Source organism: Manis javanica, chromosome 6, assembly GCF_040802235.1.
Source record: "Manis javanica isolate MJ-LG chromosome 6, MJ_LKY, whole genome shotgun sequence".
NCBI classification, from domain to species: domain Eukaryota; kingdom Metazoa; phylum Chordata; class Mammalia; order Pholidota; family Manidae; genus Manis; species Manis javanica.
In genome coordinates, this window is record NC_133161.1 from 29,874,936 (window position 1) to 29,901,343 (window position 26,408).

The 26,408-nt window shown below is 33.6% G+C and overlaps 1 long non-coding RNA gene across 1 annotated transcript in view; it reads right to left on the minus strand.

Moving 5' to 3' along the window:
- Nucleotides 1-26,408, minus strand: part of LOC140850072 (uncharacterized) — an 824,946-nt gene that overhangs the window by 331,927 nt on the left and 466,611 nt on the right. Inside the window, exon 2 of the long non-coding RNA XR_012132813.1 lies at nucleotides 10,335-10,412. This is a non-coding gene — a long non-coding RNA (uncharacterized lncRNA). The remainder of the gene's footprint in view (nucleotides 1-10,334; nucleotides 10,413-26,408) is intronic.

A 26,408-nucleotide genomic window follows, 5' to 3' on the forward strand; every position in this document is an offset into this window, starting at 1 on the left:
AAAAGAAAAATAGCAATGACAAAAATTGAACTGCCTTTTGTCTCTTACTTCCTATAACAAATTATTCTCATTTCACTGTAATCACTATGTATAGATTGTATACATTTTTTAAAAACCAGGCTTTCTAAGGAAAGCAGTGGAAAAATTGTGGACACCATCTTATCAGGACAAAAGTATACAAAAGCCTTGCAATGTGCTGAGTTTCAGCTGTGGCCCTCTCATTTTGAGCTCTTCACTGTGATGACAAGAGTCTATTCTTTCCAAAAAGTTCTGCTTTCTACTGCTGCCATTTCTGCCAATAGTCCTTGTTACCCTGTCAGTTCTTTCTTTGCTAAATTTAAAACTGAATAATGAGGTCACCCACAGGGCCTCCATCTCCTAGGACTTTCAAAAGCTGCGACTTTTTTAATGTTCAAACTGCATCTTAAATTCAATTCTTATGATGACATTATGACACTGAATAAAAATAAGAATGGCTTGTCTGGAATTTTATACTATATTTTAGTAAGAAGTTTATTTCATGGTATTTTGATTTTTTGTTTTGAGAGAAATTTTGTTAAACAGTACAGGAAGTCTGATTTTTGTTTTAATGGGATGTGGGGCTATATATTTCTTTAAAAGATGGACACAGACACATTATGTGTTGAGGCTTTTTTGAATTGCTGTCCTATTTTTGGGAAGTATTTCATCTTACTTTAAAGAAAATCTGATCATATTTCCTGGTAATGCCCTAAACTTACATGCAAAAGGGGAAGGCAAATGACTTTTTCAGAAGTGACAGTGAGTTACACAAAGGAGATAAGGACTTTTTCTTTTAGGTTATATTGAAAGCCAAGATCTATAAACATAATCCCTGACCCCTTTGGTAGAGTGAACATGCACCTTTGTATAGTTCAGGCATGTGTGTTTAATGGATTCAATGATTGGTTCCATTTGATCAGTCATCCTAGGGAAACACTAATTGTGTTGCTTCTGAAAAATGCAAGAGGCTTAAGTTAATGGACTTTTGCTTCTAGCTTTACCTCTGACTTCAAAGGATGTACAAGCCCAACTAATATCAAGTTTCAATGCTTATGAAATAGTGTAATAAGATGTATGAAATCCCTTTCATTTAAATGAGACAAAGATAAAAATGTGGCTTATCTCATTTCTAGTGTGTGTGTTTTTTTTTTTTTTTTTTTTTTTGGTATCTTAACTACTAATGTGACATTACCCTCTAACAGTTACACCTCAAACATCAATACTTAGGTACAGAATAAAACATTCCAGGCTTGGTACATAATTAAGGTTAGGTAATTTATAATTTGGAGAGTTCTTTAAGTGGTTTCTTTATGCCCAACAAACCTAGTCCTAAAGTAAATGATTGAACATTCTAGAGAGTCCCTTGAAGGTGTATTATTGTCCTTATGGGATTTGATTCTGCATTCATCTGTGTGATTATATCCCCAATTAGGAAGATTAAAGCCAAATAAAGATCTTTTTACACTTCTGTTTGACAATACAGTTACAATTACTTAAACTCTACAATTATATCGCATTGATTGAATAATGGATAGAATTGTAGGTCATTATAAACAGAGGGACTACAGAGTTTCCCATGTAAGTTATATGTGATAGGTATGTATTTATATCTATAAACTGAGACAAGCAGAAGTTAAGATCAAAGATGTAAATCCATAAGTAGAAATCATGTATCCTAATTTAAATTTCATTTTCATTTAAATTTAAACATCATTACTTTCTTGGCTCCAAGTACTAATAATACGATTATTGCATCTATAGCTGTTGGACATTTAATATAAACTAGATATTCATTATACAATGTGACATTAAATGCAATTTTTTGTGCCTTATCTAACAATAATTTACTCTTCACATTTATTCAAAACTTGCTAAAAGGTACACAAATTGGTTAAGTCATCATCCATATCTAATCCACATGAGAGAAGGCTAAAAATAAAGAGCAAATAGTAGGCCTATTTGTTTATTTTTTTATAAGTAGAGAATGCTAAGCATTTTTCTTTCTCTTTTCATTCCTGCACTCACCACTACCTCCATCCAGGCCATGTGAGATGGCATCAAGAGAATTTTTTGAGATTCTGGGGGTGCTAATCTCACAGAGGGAAAACCCACATATTACCCTGGGTCAGTATTTCATAAGCTTCAGAAACTCCTAAATTAACTCCAAGCTTCTCCATGAGTGGAACACAAGATAATTATTAATATAAACTTGCCCATGTCCTTGAAACTTAGGAGACTTATAGGCTAGAGTCTGACTGTTTTCTGGAGAATTCAGAAGGGGTAGGTTGGCAGGATTAGCTTTCAAAGCCATGGAAGAAAATGAGTATATGAATGAGTATGGATTGCTCCTCCAGATTTTGATTCTATTGTTGTTGAGCCATATGCATGATGAAGAAGGTAGCCAGGCTCAAGTTGTTTAGAAAATACCATACCTTATAGGTCTCGCTGATAGAGTAAGGGGACCTAAGATTATAGAACTTGCTCAAGAACAGAGTAAGTGTTGCAAGAGTTCAACTGAAGGGTGTGATGTGTGCATAAAGGAATAGTGCAGAAAGGAGGGCCCACCTGGTTGGGGTGTTGGACTTAGAGTAGGGACACAGTTGATAGAAACACTCACAAAAATGTGCTCTAGGAGTAATTAAGGCAGCACACAGGCAGTGCCATCACCAATGTTATTAAAGGTCAGAATATACTTCCACCTTCATGTAAGACATGACTTTTCCATTTGATTCCCTTCCTCTTTCCTTGCCCTTTGATTATGAAGGTATTAGAAGCCATAGAATGTTTGGAGGAGGAACTAAATTAAGGATTAAAAGAAAGAGGGGCCTTTTCTTCTCTACCTGACTTTGAAACCAAGAGTTAGTTTGGAATTAAGGAGTAAATGCTTTGAAATGGATGACTGATTTTATTAAAATGACACTAAAATTTTATTACTGAAAAATAAATTGGTTAGAATATCTCACAACTAAAGGAAAAAAAAATTCAAAGATCTGCCTATAATATTCTAAGACTGGAAAAATGAGATATATCCCATATAAGTTTGAGGATAGTAGTGGGAGAAATACAAAGCAAAATTAATGAAAAATGTGCAAGACCCTTCATGCAGAAATTTATAAAACTACTAAGAACAAGTAAAATATTTTTTAACAAATGAAGATTTATATCATATCATTTAATGGAAGATTCAACATAGAGATGTCAATTATCCCCAAATATATTACTTAATCAATGAAACTCTATCAGGAATTATGCAGATTTTTGTTTTGTTTTGTTTTAATTTCAAACACTCATGTTAAAAAAAAAAAGCATTATGTAAAGTTAAAAGATTAAGAATAGCCAATATAATCCTGAAGAAGGACAGTCAGGGGATTTAAACTAGCTGACTGTTTATAGAACTAAAGAGATTAAGGCAGTGTGGTATTGGTAAATGGTAGAAAATAAACCAAAAGAACAGACTGAATTTATAGCGAAGCAGACTTTGGGGTACAACAGAGAGATTAAATTCTTTCAAATAAAAATGATTAATTAAATAATCACTAAAAATAAATCTTGATCTCCACTTCATATTCTATACATTAAATAAATCTATTCTAAATGGATTTTAGACTTCTGGAAACTACTATAAGTAAACTTAGTAGTGCATGTTGCCCATTTGAGAGAGACAGATATACCTAGAAGGAAATCTGGGCATATATCCCGTCTTTGAGCGCTGGTTTCAAGCAATTTAAGCTCATTTTTTTCTGTTTGCCAGCTCTCAGTCAGAGAAAGAAAATGTATGGTTGAGGGATCAAGTATAATTTCTATAGAAAAAATCATTTTGTTAAATATATTTTTTAAAGGACATTCCTATTGCTAGGGAGATAGATTTACTTCATTAGGTGAAATGAATTGAAGGAGTTGAACATTTTCTGTGCTTGTAAATAAGCAAACAAGTAGGAGAAAATCTAAGATAGATAATATAAAAACACACCTTGTCAAGTATGAACTACAGTTCAACTCTAAAAGTATAAGTAAAACCTTTTATGTCCCAAATAAAATGTTATATAGAGACTTACTAAATGATGGGTAGATCTGAAGCCATGAATTTATATCAGTATGGAAAACATGTTATAATTATTTAATCTGAAAGCTTAATTGGCTACTTATGTTTACACTACTTAAAAGGAAACTATCAAAATGTAGAGATTGCAGGTATTTTCTTTCTGCCTTTTAAAGAGTTTATACTTTTTATCGCTTACTTTTTCCCCAAATTTATTAAGTTATAATTGGCAAATAAAAACTTTATGTATTTGGAGTGACTTTATCTTCTGATGTACTATACATTAGAAATGATCACTATGATCAAACTAATGAACATATCCATGACCTCAGTCACCATTTATTTCTTCCTTCCTTTCCTCCTATTTCTCTCTCTTGAGAACACTTAAGATACACCCTCTACTAAATTTCAAGTATACAACAGTATTGTTAAATTGTGACCATGATATACATTAGATCTGCAGAATTTATTCATCTGTATAGCTGAAACTTTGTACTTTTTGTCCAACACTTCCTACATCCCCTTACCCCAGTCCCTGGCAACCACCGTTCTATTCTCTGCTTCTATGAGTTTGACCATTTTAGACTACACGTGTAAATGAAATGATAGAGTCATTCTCTGTCTGTATTGGGTTTATTTCATTTAGCATAATGTTCTCCAGATTCATCTATGTTGTCATAAACAGAAGGATTTCCTTCAAGGGCTGATTAATATTCCTGTGTGTGTGTGTGTGTGTGTGTGTGTGTGTGTGTGTGTGTGTGTATTTCACATTTTCTTTATTTATTCATCCATTGACAGACATTTTAAGCTGTTTCCATATCTTAGATATTATGAATATTTCTGCAGTGAATGCAGGAATGCAGACATCTCATCAAGATCCTGATTCAATTTCCTTGGAATATATATATATCCACAAATGAGATTGCTGGATAATATATTCTAGTTCTGTTTCAAGTTTTTGAGGAACATCCATATTGTTTTCCATAATTGCTACATCAATTTCCTTTCCATCAACAGAGTACAAGATTTCCCTTTATTTCACATCCTTGCCAACACGTCAATTTTTTCCTTTTGATTGTAAGCCATTTTTATATGTGTGAAGTGATATTTCATGGTGGTTCTGATTTCCATTTCCATTATAATTAGTGAAGTTGAGAACCTTTTCATATACCTGTTGGCCATTTGTATGTCTTCTTTTAAGAAATGCCTATTTGGGTCGTTGTCCACTTTTTTGATAAGGTTGCTTGATTTTTGCTAGTGAGTGCTACATGAATTCCTTGTGCATTTTGGCTGTTAACTTATTAAACATATGGTTTGCAAGTATTTTCTTCCATTTTTAAAATTTCCTTTCATTCTGTTGATTGTTTCCTTTATTATATAGAAGCTTTTTAGTTCAATATAGTCCCACGTTACTTTTACCTCTGTTGCCTGTGCTTTTGGTGTCATATCCAAACAAACATTGCCAAGACCAATACCAGAGAGCTTTTCCTTTATTTTCTTCCAGTTGTTTTATATTTTCAATTCTTGTGTGTAAGTATTTACTTAAACCATTTTGAGTTGATATTTGTATGTGAGATAAGAGTCTTGTCTCATATTTATGCATGTGGATATCCAGTTTTTCCAAAAACACTAATTGATCCTTTACTACTGTGTGTTCTTTGGACCCTTATCAAATATCAGATGAATGTAAATGCTTGAATTTATTCCTGGGTTCTCTATTCAGTTCCATTTGTCTATATGTTTGTATTTATGATAGCAGCATACAGTTTTATTACTTTAGCTTTGTAATATATTTTGAATTCAGGAAATATGATGCCTACAGCTTTGTTTTTCTTGCTCAAGATTGCTCTGGCTGTTTGGAGTATTTAACTTATTCTAAAATAAGAATTTTAATATTGTTTCTTCTATTTCTGTAAAGAACATTAAGATTTTGATAGGGATTGAACTGAATCAAGCTCACTTTGGGTGCTTTGGACATTTAAAAAATATTAATTCCTCCAATTCATGAACAAGGATGTTTTTTCATTCATCTGTGCCTTTTATAATTTCATCATCAGTGTTTTTAAATTTAGTGTATAAGTCTTTCATTCTCTGGTTAAGATTCCTAATATTTATTCCTTTTGATGCTATTGTAAATGGGACTGTTTTCTTAACCTCTTTTTTGGATAGTTAATTTTTAATGTATAGAAATACAACTGATTTTTGTATATTGATTTTGTATTCTACAACTTTACTGATTTCATTGATTAGTTCTAGAAATTTTTGTTTTCTGAATATGTTATCATGTCATAATCAAAGAGAGATAATTTTACCTCTTCCTTTTTGATTTGGAAGCTTTTCTTTCTTTTCCATGTTTACTTTTTCTGGCTGGAACCTCCATTACTACAGTGAATAGAGGTTCGATCACTAATGCAAAATTATTTAATGAAAGTAAGTCTTGCAGTTATTCTTTATCCTGGTTCCTTTCTACCCTTCCTTCTACATTCATTTTAAAATTTATTTTCATTCTCTACACAGTTATCAGAGGTCTCCTAAATATTGTCTATTTATGAAAAGATATAACTTTAAAAACAGAATAGATCTTAAAGATCACATCTTTTTAAATCCTTCATGTTAAAGTAACAAACTGAGGACTACAGTTTTTATAAAGTGTGTTGTGAAACCACAGAGTATGGGCTGCCATGATAACATGTGGACAACTAAGCAGTGTTTTAGGCAAATTTAATCCACAGAGAAGTGAGCTGCAATTTATTTTTCATATTTACTGTCTTTTTGTTTCTACTTTGTAATACAAACAACCAGTAGAAAATAAAACAGATTAAGTAAAACAGGAAAAAATATCAAATGAGGCAACACACTGATGCTCTATGAAAGTGAATCTGCAAGGGCTTTTTCTGTTGTTTTTTTTTTTTCTTTTAAAACTTCTGAATGTACTAAATCATCTTTTCAGTTAGTCTGATTTTAATCCTCAGTATCATGCAATGGCATATGGAAATTAAGGGTCTTTGCACTAATGACTACTGCTTCTACTTCTGTTACTACAACTGATTTCCTTTTGAACTCACCTTATATTCTGGCTACCACATAGACACTTCTAACAAACATGAAAAATTCAGCCAATGATCCTGTGCATTAGTTACTATTACCCTTCTTCTATTTCCCACATGAGAAGAAAAAAACAATGAGACTCACTCAAGTGAGTTAACACAAATGAAGTAGAATAAGATTTTAAATTCAGAAAAGACTTCTCTTCAAGACCTATTTTGAGCTTTTATATTTTAGTTTATACTTCATTTAACTTTTAAACACTACTATAATTATAAACACAAAAACAATACCAAGTAATGAGAATATTATGATTATAGTCCTTTACTCATTCACTATCGCATATAAAAGTGCCAACAGTATTATTCATTGGCCCCTGTTAATTATGCTGGTTTGCCTCTCAGAGGATGTTAAGGTACAGGACCGAAAAAAATCATCTGTAGTGTGAGGCAGCTTGTCTTTTTCCTTTATTATTATTTTTTTAAATGTCCCCTGGTAAAATGTTTAATCAGCAGAAATTCTCTCTGTTCTTGACTATGCAGCTAATAACACATTGACAAAAAAGGTCACAATAGGAAAATGCTATATGGGTGAAGTTCTTTATAATTAGACAAGCAAGGTAAATAGCAATTAAAACAAATGCTTCCTCAGCAAGAAGATAATTCTAGGGATTTATTAGACATTTAAGTGACGTGAAACCACACTCCATGTTGGCAAATGTAGATGAGGCTCTTGATACATCATCTCCAAAAGGCATGTGTTTGTATATTTTAATAATCTGTTGTGTATATATAGAAAATAATGTTTTATATTTCCTTATTTCCAGTAAACTTTCTATGTTAATATTGAAATTGCTTAAAACACTGCTTAGTTGTCCAGATGTTATATATCAGAGAAAATTACATAATACATTTTTTCAAATATTCATTTAGAAGAATTGGCAATATTATCATTCTGTTATCTTTTCACTTTCTTATACACAAAAGCACTGAATCATATGCTGTCTCTAGTTCAGTAATAGTAATGTTAATAGTAATAGTTCACTTTCTAGAATATTTTGATTAAATCCATGACCATGTAATAACATCTGTATTTCATTTCCAATCTGCATCTATTTTTCATTTATTATTGTACTCCCTAGGATAGCCAGAATACTAATGAATAGAAGAGGCAACTGATGTCATTTATGTTATGCCCAATCACAAGAGCAAACCTTGTAATACTTCAAATTAGTTTTTGTAGATTCTCTTTATCAGTTTATGGAAGTTCTGTTCTATTATTATTTTGTGGAATTACTATTACCAAAGATTCGTTCTGCACCAAGTTAGATGCACATTTAATTTTTCGACTTTTTAATGTATTGACTGTAACTATTATTTACATATGATGAATCAGCTTAATCGACACACTTGTGCTTTTGGTATATTCTCTAATATACAGTTATTATTTTATTCAATTTCTGTTTTTATCTTCTTGCTTTCTTTCCTTTTGCTCTCTTTGTATTTGTTTTCAGTGGGGATGTTAGACTTACTCCAAAAAACTGTTTCACAATTAGAAGCAGAAATCCCTTCAGCTCTGTATTTTAAATTTGAGGCAATCAATAAAATATTTACCCTGAAATTACAGCATTACTTAAATTTTAAGACAAAAATGTCCTAACAAGAATGAAAATGAGCAACTTGTTTTAGTATGTACTATTTTATTATCGGTCATTCCAGAAATGTAAATGCCATTGTACGCAATTCCACAAGAAAGGATATTGTTCTTCCCAGATTTTACACATGTTCATACTACTCTATTAAAAATGGATATCAGAAACTAAAATTTTATGATTTGAGAGTTTTTCTATATCTGTCATCTTTTGATCACCTTTAGGTTAAAAAATGCAATTTTGTTTGTTAGCTATTTGCTTGAGTTTGCAGATGGATTAAGATACATTTTTGATGTAGAAAAGATTGTCATTTTTCCAAGATTTTAAAGTCAATTTTGAAGTCAAGCCAATCTGAGTTTAATGATTTCTTTTCTCTTCTAACTAACTCATTTATTGTGTTTTTTCTTTTGTTTTTGAAATGCAGCTATTATCATCTAACATCTGTTCATGCATTATTCCTTTTTTGTTGAAAACGTGCATGTGTCTCCAAGTTATTATCTATACTTCAACCACCACCATTACCCAAGATACTTCAAGAGCCATGCTAATTATAAAGTAAAGTACAAAAATTATGAATGGTATTTTTACTAATTTTATATTCTAATGTTCTTTATATCTATTCTAATTCTGCTACTCAATTCTAGTACCTCACCTTGAACCTTGGCCATAGTTGAAAATATAACAATTTCAAAAATATGAACTCTAGAACTGTAATATTTGCCCCAGACCACACATGCTTCTTACTCTCAATATTTTATTATTTTCATTTTAATAATAACCCTAATTTCTAACCTTTTGTCTACTTCTAGGACATCATCACCTTTGCATGAATTTTTTCTTATCTATCCACAGAAAATCACATAATACATTTTTCAGCTATTCATTTAGAAGCATTGGCAATATTATCATTCCATTATCTTTTCACTTTCTTATCCACAAAAGCACTGAATCATGTGCTATCTCTAGTTCAGCATTCATATCTGCTGAGAGCTGCAGAGAAAACCATGTGGATATGAGAATAGTTGCTTATTTAAAATAAATCAAGATCCATATATACAGCTGGGTCTTCAGATTCATACAGTAAATATTTTATATGGTCCTGGCTCAGCCCTCTTTCCAGTTTTCCACAAAAACTCTTTTACTCTTTTAAACTTTGACCATCACTCTCAAGTATTTTATTTTGCCCTATTATCCTTTCTCTCACTAAAATTGGTAGTGAAATTTGTCAGTGAATTAGGGGGAAATTAGTGATGAAGTCCTTTATCACCTTCCTCCCTTACCCACAATATCACTATCCATCCCATATCTTTTCTACAATCTCAGAGAAAGAAATTTTTATTTAAGTTTGAGGCATGTAGAATAATGTCTAGCACTGTGCTATTGCTTCTTTCATCAATATTCTTATAAAAAATTCAGTTAGCCTACTATTTTTTTCCCAATGCAGAATGTATCCTTTCAAATGACTCTTTGCTGTATCTTTTCCTTATACTATATTTCCACTTAGCTAATACCCTTAGCATCCATACACAAACAACTAAATAGATAGGATAGTCTACACTTACATTTTTAATTACTTACCCACAATTAGATCTTCAATTGCACAAGAGTTTAACTTCTCAGTACATTGGAATCAGGCACAAAAGAGATGAATGGCTCCTGTTAAAAATAATTAACATGTTCAGTGGTCACATTAATTACATTCTCCGCAAAATTTCAAGTTAATGATTACAGTTTTCTTCAAATCTTCTTTCTCTTCTCACTGTATGTTACCTTAATAAAATGAATGTATATCAGCTTCAATCAATTAAATACTACTTTATTATTATGATATCCAATTCTTATCTCTAGCTCTGTCTTCTCCCCTAAATTCAATACCCATACATCAGAATTATTTGTTGGCTATTCTGGGTTATGCCATATTTACCTCAAACTCATTGCCTTTTCTTGCATACTTTTTCATCCTAAAGACTCATTACCTCAGAGAAAATCATCAATGGCCCAGGCACCTAAGCCAAAGAACTATAGATGTCACCATTTCCATTATGTCCTGGACTCTAGCAAGGGTATTCTAGTCTTTGAATATTTATAACCCTGTCTTTAAAATTCATGTTCCTGTCTTTAGTGCAGAAACTTAAAGCCACATATCCTTTTCACCTGACATTAAGTACTTGATAAAAAAGAAAAGAAAAAAGATCTGATTATTCCACCGTCTAAAAATTTTTTAATGCTTCATTTCATTATAGGTAATATTTCAAACTTCTTAGCCTAGTATACAATTCCTCATAATCTGACCTTGCTCATCTCTCCAGGTTCATTTCAGTAACAACTCTGCTAACAATGGTTAACATTTTCTCTTATAAACAGCCATTCATTATGAATACACCTTTCGTTATTTATCAATATACAACTAAGGGAACAACCTCTCTATTAAGTTTTATAGACTTCCACTTTCACAGCCAGTTTTGCTGGGTTTATCTATTCCCTCATTCATGCCCAACTATTGTGCATTCACAGTTATATAATAATGATAGAAATGTGCTATTGTATTTGCCCAACTACTACTATTTCACTGGCTCCTTGAGGGTAGGGAGCATATTTTTTATTGTTAATAACCAATATTCAGTTAATATTCAAAAAGATATTGAATCAATATATTTTTGTGCAATATGAGGAAGATTTTTGGAACTTCCTTAGAAATGGTCAGACACTGTGAATACAGATAGAGAAAATCTATTTCACCATCATTTTTTGCATTGTGTAGGTAAAACAAGAATTTCACTTCTGTGCTTCCTACCTGGACAAGTGCAGCATAGACTCTCCCTACTGAGAAATGTCTGTATACCCAAATAGTAGCTGCTATTGTTTTTAAAATTATGAATGTAGGACAGTGTGCTTTGTCAACTGAGAAGAAAAGAAAAAAACATTAAAAGAAAAACAAAACAAAACACCTCCTTTTGAAGTACTTACAAACTAATCTCTGGAGATGAAATAAAGTTCTAGGTAATCAGTGGAGAGAAAATGAACTTCTAGTCCCTAGAATATGAATACCTTGAGTGATGCAAACAGCATGATTATTCAATAATTTTGTAGCTATAGGAATTGCATGTAGAATCGTTTTAAAAAGACACAGTAGCGTAAGTGACTAGAATACATAAATGATCATGTTTTGGTTTTGGTCTTTAGAAGAAGGAAACTTAGACAATGGTTTCATTTGATGAACTTTTTTTTTGTATCACGTGGTGGTGGCAGTTTATCATTTAATCCCAGCTTAATTTGTCTAAAATTATTATACTGGAAATATTATGTTTCCTTTTCTATCTAAAGCAAACTGGCAGAATTGAATTATTGACCAGTAGAAGTTAAAAAATATATGAACTAAAACATGAGTAAAAATGGCCAGTTATGAGCACTAAATTCTTCCATATCTTCTAAATGTATTACACACACATATTTTTATTAATAATTATTACCAGCTACATGATTAAGAATTATTTTGCCTCACATTTGGCTTTTTTTGAAAGTGCAGGTTGTGCATTTTTCCTTTACTTTTCATTTGAATTCACAATTCTACAAGGTTTGAATGAAAAGACTATAGCTTCCATGATACAAAATGCTTTCGGTGCTTCTTTCAGTTTCTACACAAAAAACTGCTTGGTGATGAATCTATCTGTCAATAACAATGGAGTTACAAGTGAATTCTTAAATACTGGCACCTGAGCATTTGGCATTAGATTTCCAAAGCCATTTTTTATGTTTAACTGAAATCAGCAAGTTAGGTAAGAGTAAAGTTTCAAATTCGCTGAAATAAATTATCTGGCAATATAACTGAGCTGTCAACAACAGACAAGGTCACAAGTTGGTTGACTGAGCTGGAATGTAGAACTTGAGAAAATGAGCAGCTGAGTTGAGAATGAAAACGCTATGCTTTCTTAGAAGCAGAAAGCAAAGATGACATGGTGCTAAGCTTCAGAAGTGGGATCTGAGGAAGTATTGGTTTTTACATTGTGTTTCTGTGCTTTCTTCCATCCTGAAATGAAGTTATTACTGAAAATGAATGCCTTATGCCACAAAATAAACCATAACTTTAAAGGCTACCTGAAGAGCAATGCTAGATGAGAATATTGACCCAGAAACACCACAACCACCAAAAAAAGTGTATTGCAAAGATGAAAGTTTTGGTGGATTTTATATGTCCAAAAAGCCACCTGCAATTTCTGTTGATCAATTTTTCAGACTGTGAGAAAAATGAAAAATGAAATATTTACCAAAATATTATTGAATTGTTTCATATTTATACTTTATTGTGTAAATGATGCTTAACATTGTTTAGTTTAGATCTTAATGATCTTTGAGATATTTTTAATATATTTGTATTATACACAACTACTTGCTGAAGATCTTAAATTTGTCTAAAATATTATTGCCCATCATGCATCATAAAAGAATTCAGTTAATTGACTGAATTCAGCTATTAAAAGGATTTAAAGACTTTTTGTGTGTGATTACCCCTAGAGTGACTAATATATCAGTTTATATATATATATATATTTGATTTTCTAGATGTTTAATAGTAGCTTACTCAAAATTACAAGTTCCAAAATAGTTTGAATTAATAATATTCATTATATTAGCATTCATAGTCAACCCAAATAATCACCATCATCTCTTATTTTTGGGTGCTTCATAAAATTGCTGTATATTAAATTATGATGCATTACTATTAATAGATTACAGTGCCCTATTCACATAAAAAATGCCTCTTAACCAAATAATACTACTGAATAAAAGAATAGCAACTGAATGTAAATGATAACCAAGTAAAATGAAGAATTTCACTAGGAAGGTCTTTACAACCAAATCGAGTATTTCTGAAGTTGCACTGGAGAAAGGGCAGCTGAATGTCACCTCACCAAAAAATGTTCTGAAGGCCTAATGAACTTGTCTAGGTTCAAAGGTCAGGAGGCCACTAAGCAGTCAGATCTCACAACTCCCTCAGAAACATGTCTTTTTAAACTAGTGACTCAAATTATATATCAAGGTATTAGAGATTTAATATATTTATATAATTATACAAATTAAATATGAAGAATTTAAAAATAAATAGAAGGAAGCAATTACTTACTCCTATAAGTAAAAGTTCATATGTATCATTATGTAACCTATAAGGCCATATGAAAATTTTTCCCCCAATTTTTATTTGCCAGATTTTTATAGTGTACACACATTAAAAAATAGTATTCAATTTTCTTAAATGCAGGCTATGTATACTTAAAATGGAAAATATCCTTTCAAATCTTCAAGCTTTTGGCTGTGTAGAAATTAAGTCTTGATTATAAGTGTATTAATTTCTGTGGTGATATTTGAAGTTCCACTTTTTATGGCCTATTTTCTACTAATTAAGTTGAGATGTATTTCATGCAATAGAATTACTTTTGTAGTGTTTCACAGTTCATAATAAATTTTTCCAGATATAGTACATTTTTCATGCTAACTTAGATGCTATGCTATACTGTGTTACATTAAGCCCATTATCTTGTAACAATGTCATTTTCATTTATAATTCAGACAGGTGATGTAAGTGTATGATTTTTTCTCTTAGAATTATAATATTACTGTTCTATTGAAGAATAGCTTACCCTACTAAACAGAAAGTTTTAGTATATGTGTATAATCTAAAATGACAGAATAATTAAAATAATCTGTTTCTAAATTTTAAATGTTTGGAGGAAAAAGGAATTTTTTAAAATAAAAAAACATAGAACATTGTTATAGCAAAAGGTTATTTTATCTTCCATGGGTCCTAGTTAAATTATGTATCATCTAATGTCTAAGACAGTTGACTTTATTAAAAATATTACTAGGCTCAGTTGCATTCTGGAAGTATTAGTGGTATTGTCCATTATGTTCAATGAAAAACAATATCTAGTTGCCTGTGAAAATTAAAAATGTATTGATTATTTTCTCAATTCTTTGCTAAGTATCTACATTTGCATAAATTTAATTCAGATTAAGTAATATGTATCCATTTTAAAATATATACTTGCTGTTATGTAAATAAGTACTTTTCCTTTACCTAAAGTTTAACTAAGGACACTCTGCTTTTCCTTTGTTCATATTGTGTTCTTTGAGCTTTGATACATAATGATTTGCATTCACTATGTGTCCATATTTATAATAATGCCAACCAGAGGATTTGAATTACTTGTATTTTTAAAAATAGTAGCTGGACAGATGATCTTTGGGAGATGCTAGTAGATTCCTGGTCTCTAAGTTACTGGTAAGCTCATTTTATAGCTCAGCAATCACCTTGAAGTTTTCATTTTACATGGTCAAATTCTTAAAGGAGCAGCCTCATTTGTGTTTGAGTGATACTACCTGCAGGGTTACAAATGGAATGAAAAGCAAGATAGATGCCTGTTTCAAACTACAAAGTCTTTCACACCAGGGTAGAAAATGTCTTCAAAGACAGTAGATACAACTAGGAACATCGACAATGTAGAGTTCATCACAAGTTTTTTAAAACTCTAATATATGATCTCTTAAATAAATGTTAGGAGGAGCTCAGAGTGAAGATACTGCCCTATGGAATCTATAACCATATATTCATCCCACATGATGGCATCCTTGTTTAATTCAAATACTGGCTTTTTAATGATAGTGAAGAATAACTATTTCACAGATTTAAGACTAGTTTGTTCATTTGCTTGGATTGTGTATAATAGATGCATCAGCATATATTGAAGTTTGCAGAGATAATTTCTAAAGAAAGATCATTCCATTTGGAAGATTGCCATTGACATAACCATATTACACAATTTCCTTCTGAACTATAATTTACTAACACTATCAATCTTAACTTCAAATACCATACATTAGATAGAAATGTATATATGTAATATGTATGTATGTAAAATAACAAATTGCTTTTGCAAGGATTATTTGCTCTTAGCTAATTGTTTAGTGTATAGAATTTGATGGATTTAAAATTTCATTTGGGGTTCCATTTAATTTTCTCAGACACTATCATAATCTTCTGTGTTTCTATATTTATTACTTATCTAATTTATAATTCATGCAAACATTGAAATCCATAACTGAGCTCCCTCTATTTACTCCTTAATGTAGGCACTCAACATATATAAAGATGAAGGCCCTCTCATCTAGAAGTTTAAATGAGAATAAATGCACTATTATAAAAGTTTGTGATTTATGAAAAAGGAAGTATAAAAGGCAAAGAGGTGTCAGATCTCCATTTCTGAGAGAATGGAGACTTTGGAGTTGGGCAGTATCCTCCCAAAGCTTACCAGAGCTCTGGACAATGGACAATAAGAAAATAATATTCAAATGTTTATGGCGATAGAAAAGAAAATAAGGGGAAGCTAAAGGAAAAGTTCCAAGCAAGTAAATACAGTATAAATAGATTCTGAAGTAAAGAGAAACAAAGAACAGAATAAAAAGGTCAAGTACATTTGAAATGCAGGGGTAGGCTGCCTGAACCTGCCACATAGCCAAAAATCCACATGTAACTTTTGACTCCCCAAAGCTAAACTACTAATAGCTAGCTTACTTTTGAGTGAAGCTTTACTGATAACATAACCAGTCAATTAACGCATATGTTGTATGTTATATGTATTATATACTCTAGTTTTATAATAAAGTGAGCTAGAAAAAAAGAAAAAATAATAAATTATCACAAATCGCCAAAATTTTTCCAGTATATTTATTGAAAAAAGTCTGTGTATATGTGGATCCAAACAGTTCAAACCCATGTTGTTCAAGGATCAAGTGTAAAGGAATGAAATTCAAAGGCAGTCTTTGAATATAGTATAAAAGGAAAAAAGACCTACAGCTGTAATTCTAATAACTGAATTGAAATTATTTTCTAAACGTTTCTCAACAGTTTGCTAAATGAGAACCATTAAGAATAGAAACTGCTAATAACTGTAAAGTTATTTAAGCCTCTGAAAATGTAATTTTAATAAGACTTCACTAATACAATCAAATATAAGAAGTCATTAGTAAAAAAATTAGTATTTTACTATTAATAAATGTTTAAAATTAATATGACCCAAACATATTTTTTCTTATATCAATATGGCATTCAAAATAGCACCACATATGATATATCCATTTTGTTTTTTAAAAATTATTTTCTCATACACAGTCTGAATGCAAATCCTTGCTAACTTTAAAGGTACATCTCAAAAGTGATTTCTATAAAATGGGCCTCTGATGTTTTCCAGTCTTCACCTTCTTAAGTTTAGTTTAAACACATTTTTGAATAACATTTTAGATAACAAAATTTGCGAATAATTTGTTTGTTATTCTCTCCACAGTTTAGCCACATGCCTTGGACATGGTAGACCTGTTTCACAGTGTATCAAAAAATGTATCAATGTTCTGGATATTTAAACACAAAGACAATATCCTATGAACTTTGTCTAATCAATGTCTTTTGATGAGTATGAGGCTCAGTATATATCTTAAAGATTACAGGTAAAATTCAACACTATGTTGGTATTGGTGATAAACCTTACTGGATAATTTCATTGTACTTCAGAGTAAAGAATGTGTTTGAATAGCAAATATGTGTTGGAAACTGGGGACAGGACTTCTTTACAGATCTCCAGGCAATCTAAATATGTAAAGGCCTCTCCCTTCCCTGGAAACATCTGGTTATTCTAGGTTAATAAACCAAGTGATATTTTCCCTCTCTTCCTCAAAAGAGATTTATTTAATGAGTAATCAATCTCCACCACCCCCTTCCCTCCCTCCTTCCCTTCCTCTCTCCCTCTTTCCTTCCCTCCCCCTCTTTCACATGAAGGACAGATGTACCAGCAATCTATTGAAAAACAAAGTCTCTTACGTTTTGTGTTTCCTATCTTATGACACAATTCCACTGCATGTGCAGGAGACATCCAGTCTGCATTTGTGTTATTCTGTAGGAATTTGGGTGTTAAAATGCTATTCTAGGAGCTGGTTTTCCTGAGTAATAAAACAGTTTGTATGTCAATATATGTATATAAAACTGTGTCAGCCTAACTTGTTAGTCTGGTATATAGGCTAATCTCAGATTCCTCACAGTTTCTGACTTTTCAGTCTGGTGTCAAGGATGAAGTACACTCAGAGATACACCTTTCTGGAAGAGGCATACCATGGGAACCAGTGATGTGTTGACTAATCTGTATGGTGCATTAGACAATATGCATCCTCTACTATTTTTTCCTGCTAATGAGAATGATTTGGAGAGATAGTTACAAACTGAGTACTGGGAGGAAGAGTTGAAACAAGTGTCAAACAAAAACTGCAGTGTACAGAGTTCAACAGGCAAGGAAGACTTTATTCAAGACTATTGCAACAGGAGATTGAAACTGAACTTGACTCTACTGAAACAAAAGTCAGGAGGGCTTTTAACTCTGGGGCAAACTAATGAAAAGGGCCCGGAGGTCACTAGGTGGAGGTTGGTCAGTGTGATTGGCCGTCTGTGCTTGATAAATGGCACTTACTGAAGTTTGGCTGCTACCCTCCCATAGAGATTGGGAGACAGGGGCACTATCTTCCATGACAATTATATCTAAAAGGTCAGTTTCCAGTTCCTTGAGAAAGATATTTCTGGGCTGTAAAACTGATAAGGGGCTGGGAGAAGATTTATCTATATTTCAAAAGGGCAGAGACAGAATTTGCAATTTCAAATTTTCCAAAGCAAATTCTCTATGAAAATGGAGGTGAGGGGTCTACAGTTAGGAAGAAACCTGTCTAAAGTTTACACAAGTTGAGAGAAATAAAATGGCTGTCTTGGTCACAGCAGTACAAATAGTGTGCTTTTTTGTTGTTGTTGTTGTTTTGTTTTGTTTTTCCTCCTCTTTAAGGCAGGGGGAGAAAATATACAGGGGTTCCTAAAGCTAGTATAAGGCTTTGGGAAGAACAGAAATATTGGCAGGTGGGCCATGAGCAGCTGCTTCAGAATGTAAACCTGAAAGTAGATGAGCTTTGCTTACTGGCAGGGAGAAACTTTCTCAGTGTCCCTCTGAGTTCTTCCTCTTTCTCTACACCAACCTCAGCTGCTGTAAGATTAGGAGTAGAATCATGATTTCCTTATCTCCCTGGAGGACCTAAAGTCTTACAAACTGTCTGAATATGCTGAAAGAACTTCATGGAGGGGAGAATCTCACACTCTAAAAGGTCCAGTTAAGGGAAGGGATTCTCAAGCCAGGAATGACTGAAAAGTGCCAAGGAATACACACGGGCCACAGTAGCATGTGAAAGGGCATAAAGAAGAAGGAGTCCAGCCAGGTCCTTCTTGTACGCTGGGGAGTGCACAGTGGAGGCAGTGGGCCCTAGAAATTTACAGTGGGAAACTAAATAAGGCTAAAATGACTTCATGCGTAGAACCTTTTGTGCCTATTTCATGTTTTTATTGTTTCTACTTCTGAATGTATTTAAGAATTGATGTGTGCTCTATGTTGCCCTACCATTTCATAAGTGACCACTGTCCAGATGGGGAAGCCACAAATAGAGACGTGTCACTGACAAAATTCTCCTGCCACTTTTCCCCAGGGAGTGAACTCCGGTTTAGCTCAAGTGCTTCTCAGTGCGTTGGACATTTTGGTAACTGGAGACAAAGCAGGACTCCAAAAATAATGATCATTTTCCTGTTAAAACATCTAGGAAAAGGACGCAACAACCAAAGGGAGGCAGTCTCCACCTGGAGGTACCTCTTCGGAATTTTGGATTTGGGGTTTTGGAATGGCTAGATACATCACTTTTGAAAAGAAACTATTAGCTTCCTACTGAGCTCTTACTGAAAATGAATGCCTGATTCACAGAAGTCTAGGGCTTTTGCAGTCTGGTAGGCCCATGTTTGAGTTCAGCCAACTTGCTTTGTGTGCGTGACAGGGCAGGATGAGTTTAAAAGTCACCCTTGCCAAACAAAGGTATGTTGAAGAATGTGGCATCCTGGCCTCAGAAGCGTGCTGGCTTTAAATGAAAAAGTGACAGCTCTCCCTAAGGAGGAAAACATAGTCTCCTGCTGTGCTACCTAAATCAAATTAGAACCACTGACTTTTTCTGTGTCCAGATTCAGTCTCTCCTAAATACCAAAGCCTGGCTTATAGATAGTTGGTTTGCCTAAGCTGAAAACCGATGATGTCTGCTGTGGCTGTTCAGTCTGAACACAAGCAGCTGTGCAAAAACAAAACTGGACATGGTTACTGCATTCAGTGGGGAGAACACAACATCTTAGACTATAGCAGGTAAAAGGCTAAACAGAGTTTAGGCAAGGAATGGTATTAACAGATTGTGGTTGCTGGTTAATGTATTTGGATTATTTATGTAGATGCTCATGGTAAAGACCCATTCTCTCATGAGAACAAATTGAAACAAGCTTGCAATATCCAAATTGCCACAATGGCTATATGGATTCATTACCATATTGGATATGGCAATATATGTGCTGTTTTAGACTTGGTCACAAAGGAAAGGACTCCTTTTCTGATGCAAAGGATAGTATTGCATGTTTAACTTGTGACTCCAGCCAGAAAAGGACCAGTTTAACCTTTGGTGGGGATTCTAATCAGTGTGGTCCTGGCTCACTCTGACAAACTGAATACATTACACCCTCTTCCCCATGTTGAGGCTATCTGTGGAGCTTCACCAGCATTTATTTTATTTTTGACTTCTTCAGGTCACTGATCAGCTAACCCTGTCTGTACCATTGTGACCCCTGAGACAAATCCTTTCTATCTGTTCAGCTTTTAAAACCAGTTGAATTTTATGGAAAAGGTTTCTAAACAATGACTAATAATCTGACTCTACCTCCCTTACTTTTTCAGGGACACACACCTTGTAAGGCAGTTTTGTTATGAAATGTAGGTGTTCCTTGAAAGGGGTTATCTCACTTAAGCTTCTTAAAGAATAATGATCAGGACAAATTTGGGGGGATTATAGGAGTCATATGGACCAGCATTAAAATTTGAGGGTTCCTCTCTGGCCATTCCTGAGCATAGTTTTGCGTTGTTTTTCCTAATTTCAACCACACCTAATGGGTGGCACACTATCTGGATGGAATCCTGAATAAAATGGGTCCTCAGGGATTCCAACTTCATTCAGGTTAGGTTTTATAAAAAAAAAAGCTTCCCTTCTTGCACCCGATTTTTCCAGATAAAGGTCTTGGAGAGAGTAAAGGATGATTCATAAAAGGTGAAGTATCTGCTGGACTAGGTAACTCGGATTTCATGCAGGTGGAGGCAGAACAGAAACCAAGAAACACAGGGAGGGAACATCTAAGATCCTGGGAGGGGTGTGTATGTGTGTTGCCAGCAGGTAGCATTCTGTTTATTTTATTTCAAAACTGCCCTTAAGACATCATCTGAGTAAAATGCCTTGGGGCAACTTTCTCAGACAGTCACAACACCTTTGAGTTTGACTGCTGAGTCAGCTGTCTCCTTCAAGGCAGCTCTGATCATGAGACCACGACAGATAACCCACTCAGTTCATGAAAGTGCTAAGTATAACCTCAAGCTGCTTGCTCATACTGATTTCAGGAAGATGAAGAATGCCACCTCACTGATAGTGTAGACAAACAGGGTCAACTGGATTGACTTCCCTCAGGCACTTCCTCACAGAACAAGGATTGCACTCAATTACTCAGACTGAACTAGGAACCCTGAGGTTCACCAACCAACTAGGAGGCCTCATGGCGACCCCCTGATATGATTCACTGGAGGCACTGTCAGACTATATCTCTTACTTAGATGGCCCACATAGGGCTCCCAACACTATAAATGATAACTGTTTCCAAGACAACAACACATGTACCCTCTGAATTATACAGCTTGTTTAGATGCCAGATATCATCTTACCATCCTTTCAAAAACATGATGCCTCGAACCTTAGGGATGCTTATAAGAGTGTTTATGGAAACACCACTGCCAATTCATATATCACTGAGATGACTACAGAGCTGTCTCCAAAATGAGGTTTCCTTCAGTTCTTCAGATGACCTTCCCAGACCTATAACTAAGTCTTTACTTAGGCATACTATATGGGATTTTTTACTACCATGTTAGCTATTCAATTATAGAAGGCTATATAAAGTATGTCTGTAACTCCACCTAAAGTGATCAATGACACTATGTCAGCACAGACATTCAGGTTAGCGTCAGTTCACTGGCCAGGGTTTTCATGGATGACAGAAATCCCACAGACCTTTCTTGCATGCTAAGGGGGAACCTGTACTAATACATGGTGTTGTATCTGGAATAATGCAATAAAACAAGTGGAAGAGCCAATACAAGGAAAAAGAAACCTAACATTTTATTGGTATATAAAATTCTGGCTGGCTAGATCTAGGACCTGGGGCCATGGCTGAGGTTATCACTGGAAGTTGGCCTCATTCTGATACCTCCTGACAGTAGCTTTATGTACTACTTAAACAAACTGAATAGATTAATCAGAGAGGCTGATGGAGTGGTAGATGCATGGGAAAAATCACCATGGGCTTGAACCAGGAGTGGAAAACAGGAATGAATCTTTGGGACACAATTCACTTGGAGTATTTTCACTTTTCTGCCTGGTCCAGGTCTTTGAAACAAAAGCTTCATGTTTTTGAATAACAATGATGTTTGGATAGTTTGAGTAGCAATCATGTCTTAGAAGACTGAGAGAGTGTTTCTGTAAAGTTAGACACTTCTGAAAAGATTTGAAAATATAAAAATCTCTCCTTCCCGTTCCTGGAGATGTGTGTATATGCCAAGTTAGTAACCAAGAGATGCATTTCTCCTCTCCCACACAGGAAATTTTCTTTGTGATTAATATTATTCTCTAGTAGAGAGAAACTACCTATGAGTCAGTAGTTTATAAAATCTCAGAGCCTCCTAGAATTTGGAATCCTGTGGTTAGGCAACATACTTTCTTTACTGAAGTTGCCCTGTGGGGATGGGGATGTAGAAATCAACACTAAGATACAACTCTAGCTGCTAACTGTTCTGGAAGGAAGAGATGGCCTATGTCTCTGACCCAGGGATACAGCATCTTCTATCAGCACAAGTATATTAAGAATCATTAGCTTGCAGGGAGGGTAAATTCAGTCATTTCACAGTTTCAGTTCTGACTCTTGGAAATTTAGATTCAGGGACATGTTGAGACTTTATTTAGCTCTAGTGATTTTGTAGATGATTATGGAAAGGAGCACTGAATGATGAACTCCATAGTGCTGCCCTCCAAGGATACAAACAAATTGTACAGAAATATTTACATGCATTCTCTTAACTCAATAGTGAAAGCTGACATGGAGATACAATAAACAATTAATATGGATGAAATAATTTCAGATAATAGCAAGTGCTATGAAGGAACAAAACATTAGTTTAAGGGAGGAATCAACAAAGGACACTTAAAAGGACTGGCCTGAGAGGAAAATCAAAAAATTGGAGAGTGAGTTATCATAGAAACGTAAAAAATAATCTCTAAGTAAGGGAGTCATTAACTATGTCACCTGATTCATAGACTATGATGTCATGCAATTGTCTGTAGGATTTGAAAAGGGGGAGATTTTTAGTGACATCGTGAAATGTCTTTTGAATGATGGGATCAAAAGCCTGAGCAGAGTGGGTTAATGGAGGATGTAAGGTTAGAAAGTGGAGAGAACATTTGTAGCTCTCTTTACAGAAATTTTCCTGTAATGGATAGCAGAAAAATAAAATAGTGCTGGAGAAGAGCACAGGATCAAGGAAATATTATTTTAAAGATGGACAATAATAATGTTCTTTGAATCCTGATAAGGGTGCTCAGTAGAAATGAAGAAATTTTTATGAAGAAAGTGAAGGATTAAGGAAAAAAAGTGAAATTGTGTGTGCAGGGCATGAGTCCTATGAAGGCCAGGATCCAAGTTCTGTTTGAACATTTAACAGAGAAAAATCATGTAAGTATTATTGTAAAGAATGAACACTCTATACTATAATGCAATAGTGATGGTGAAAGGAAACTGAAGAGAATCTAGTATGTAGGGTTCTGTTATAAAGTGTTCTATAATGATTCCTTGGTTTAGAACCAAATATAGGATTGCAGTATGTTTTTAGGTACATGAAACCTAGCATCAGAGAGAAAAGGCTCACATCTTGAGAGAGACAATAAAACACACATTATGTTAAGAAATGTTTGCTTGCTAACAGCAGTAAGCTCTATAGAAACCTGTTATCCTGTTCCTAGGACTTAAAATTGCCCTGATGACCCAGCAGGCTGATTGAACTCAAGAGTTTTATGAGCCCTCCAGGACATTTTCTGATCTAAGGCATTATAATCAATGGCAGACAATGAGGCAGTACATCAAGAATACTCACTTTGAGGCTTATCCCTATAATCATTTTCTTGTTATATTTACCTCATCAATTACTATCAAGATTTGTTAAAAATATGTTAATAAACATTAAAATTTAACTCAACACAAAGGCAAACAACTAAGCATAAAATAGGAAAAGTATTTGAATAGCTATTGCTCCAAAAAAAAGAAAAATACAAATGGCCAATAAGTACATGGAAAGATGCTCAAAATTATTAGTGTTTAGGGAAATGCAAATCAAAACCACAACCAGACAGCACTTTACACCCACTAGGATAGTTACAATAAAAGAACAAGATGGAAAAGAGTGTCGGCAAGGATTTGTAGAAATTGTAATCTGCATACATCTCCAACAGGCATGTAAACTGTTGCACACACTTTGGAAAGTGGATTGTTGGTTCCTCAAAGAGGTGAACTTAGAATCACCTTGTGACACGCATTTCTTATATCACTAGTTATACACATTAGGTAATTGAAGCCATATATTCACACAAAAACTTTTACACAATCATACTTGCTAAAAGGTGGAAACAACCCAAAACTTCATCATTTGATGAATGGATAAACAAAATCTGATATATCAGTACAACTGGTTATTATTCAGCCACAAAAATAAATGAAGTACTGATATGTAATACATCATGGATGAATCTGGTAAACATGCTAAGTGAAAGAAGTCAGACACAAAAGGCCACATATTGTGTAACTGCATTTATATAAAATGTCAAGAATGGCCAAATTCATAGAGACAGAACACAGATTAACAGTTGCTCAGAGTCTGGGAAGGAGGAGCTGGGGGCATGGGGATCCTTTGTGGGGCAACGAAAATGTTCTGGATAGACATTGTGGTCATGACTGTGAAACACTCTGAGCATACTAAAACATACATATTATACGTTATAACTATAGTATTACATATACTGTATATAACAATACTATATTATATAATATAGTATATATACACAATATATATACAACATATATAAAATTATATATATATAAATGTTATAAGTACATATTATACACACACACACACATATGTTCCCTCACTTTCCCACTTTTTTGCTTTCTATATATATGCATTCTTAATAATTCTGGTTGTGTTTCTGTAAAGCTGACTTTCCACAATATTTATAAGTTTCCAAAAATGTTCACAGGTGTGCTACCATCCTCACTTTTTTATCAGGTCAGGCAGGATATAAAGAAACAAGTATATATACTTTGTTTCTCTAGCAGCAGAGGGGTTTTCTGACTGAGGTTGCTCAGAAAGGATGTCTGCTGTGTAGTTTTTCTTAATGCTGACATAATTCATAAAATGAATTAGAAAACAAAAATCAATATGTTAATTGGAAGTAAGTGCTATTGTAAAAATAAATCTATTATTATAGCTATCAAAATGCACTTAACTGGTGGTTTGATTCAAAAGCACCACTTGTATTGACATGAACTTCTGGTTTCACAAAATCCAATATTCTATCGTGAAATCCTCTCTGATCATACACCACCACCCCATCTCAGATAAATCATTAAACATTTGTGTATGTGTAAAATCTAGCTTTGGCTCTTTCTTTCCATGTTCATATTCCCCTTTCTCCCCACCTTTTACAATGTCATGAAATACTTGTCCCTCTAATTAGAGCTTTTCTATACTTTTGCGTCTTTATCTCATTTGTGCAAAGTATCACAATGTAAACGGCTGCATGTTGGTATTCACTGTAATAGCACACATTTTCATGGTCAAGTTTCAGAGACCTATGTACTAGACATAAGTCACTTCAATTTAAATAACAATTCAGAATGTCTCCACTTGACTGACACTCAAATATGATCAGTGTGATTTGATTTTTCATGGTTAGAAATAAGGCATAATCATTCATAATACAACAGGTATACAGTAAGAATTAAAGTTAGTTATTTCATCACCAATGCTAAAATAGTTTATTGAATGCACATACTATTAACACTGGTAAAAATTAAACTATAAAGATGCATTGTATGTTGAAAATTTCTCTTAGAGAATATGTTTGTGTTGATATAATTAGTAAATGCATAAGTCCTCCATATACTATGGATTTAGAATGCCACTTTCATTCTCTTGCTCTTTCTGCCTGGCAAAGCAAATTCTGATTATCCAGATGGTTCTCCACATTACACATGAGATGAGTATTGAGTAAAAGGCAAAAATCATGTCTATCAGACTAGTCCTGGATATTTGGACTCAGGAAATTATTCTGAAGCATTCCAACTGAGTAAGCAAAATTAAACAATGTTTTGATTCCTAGAGTGAGACTTCTCATTACAGTGTTGCTTTACCC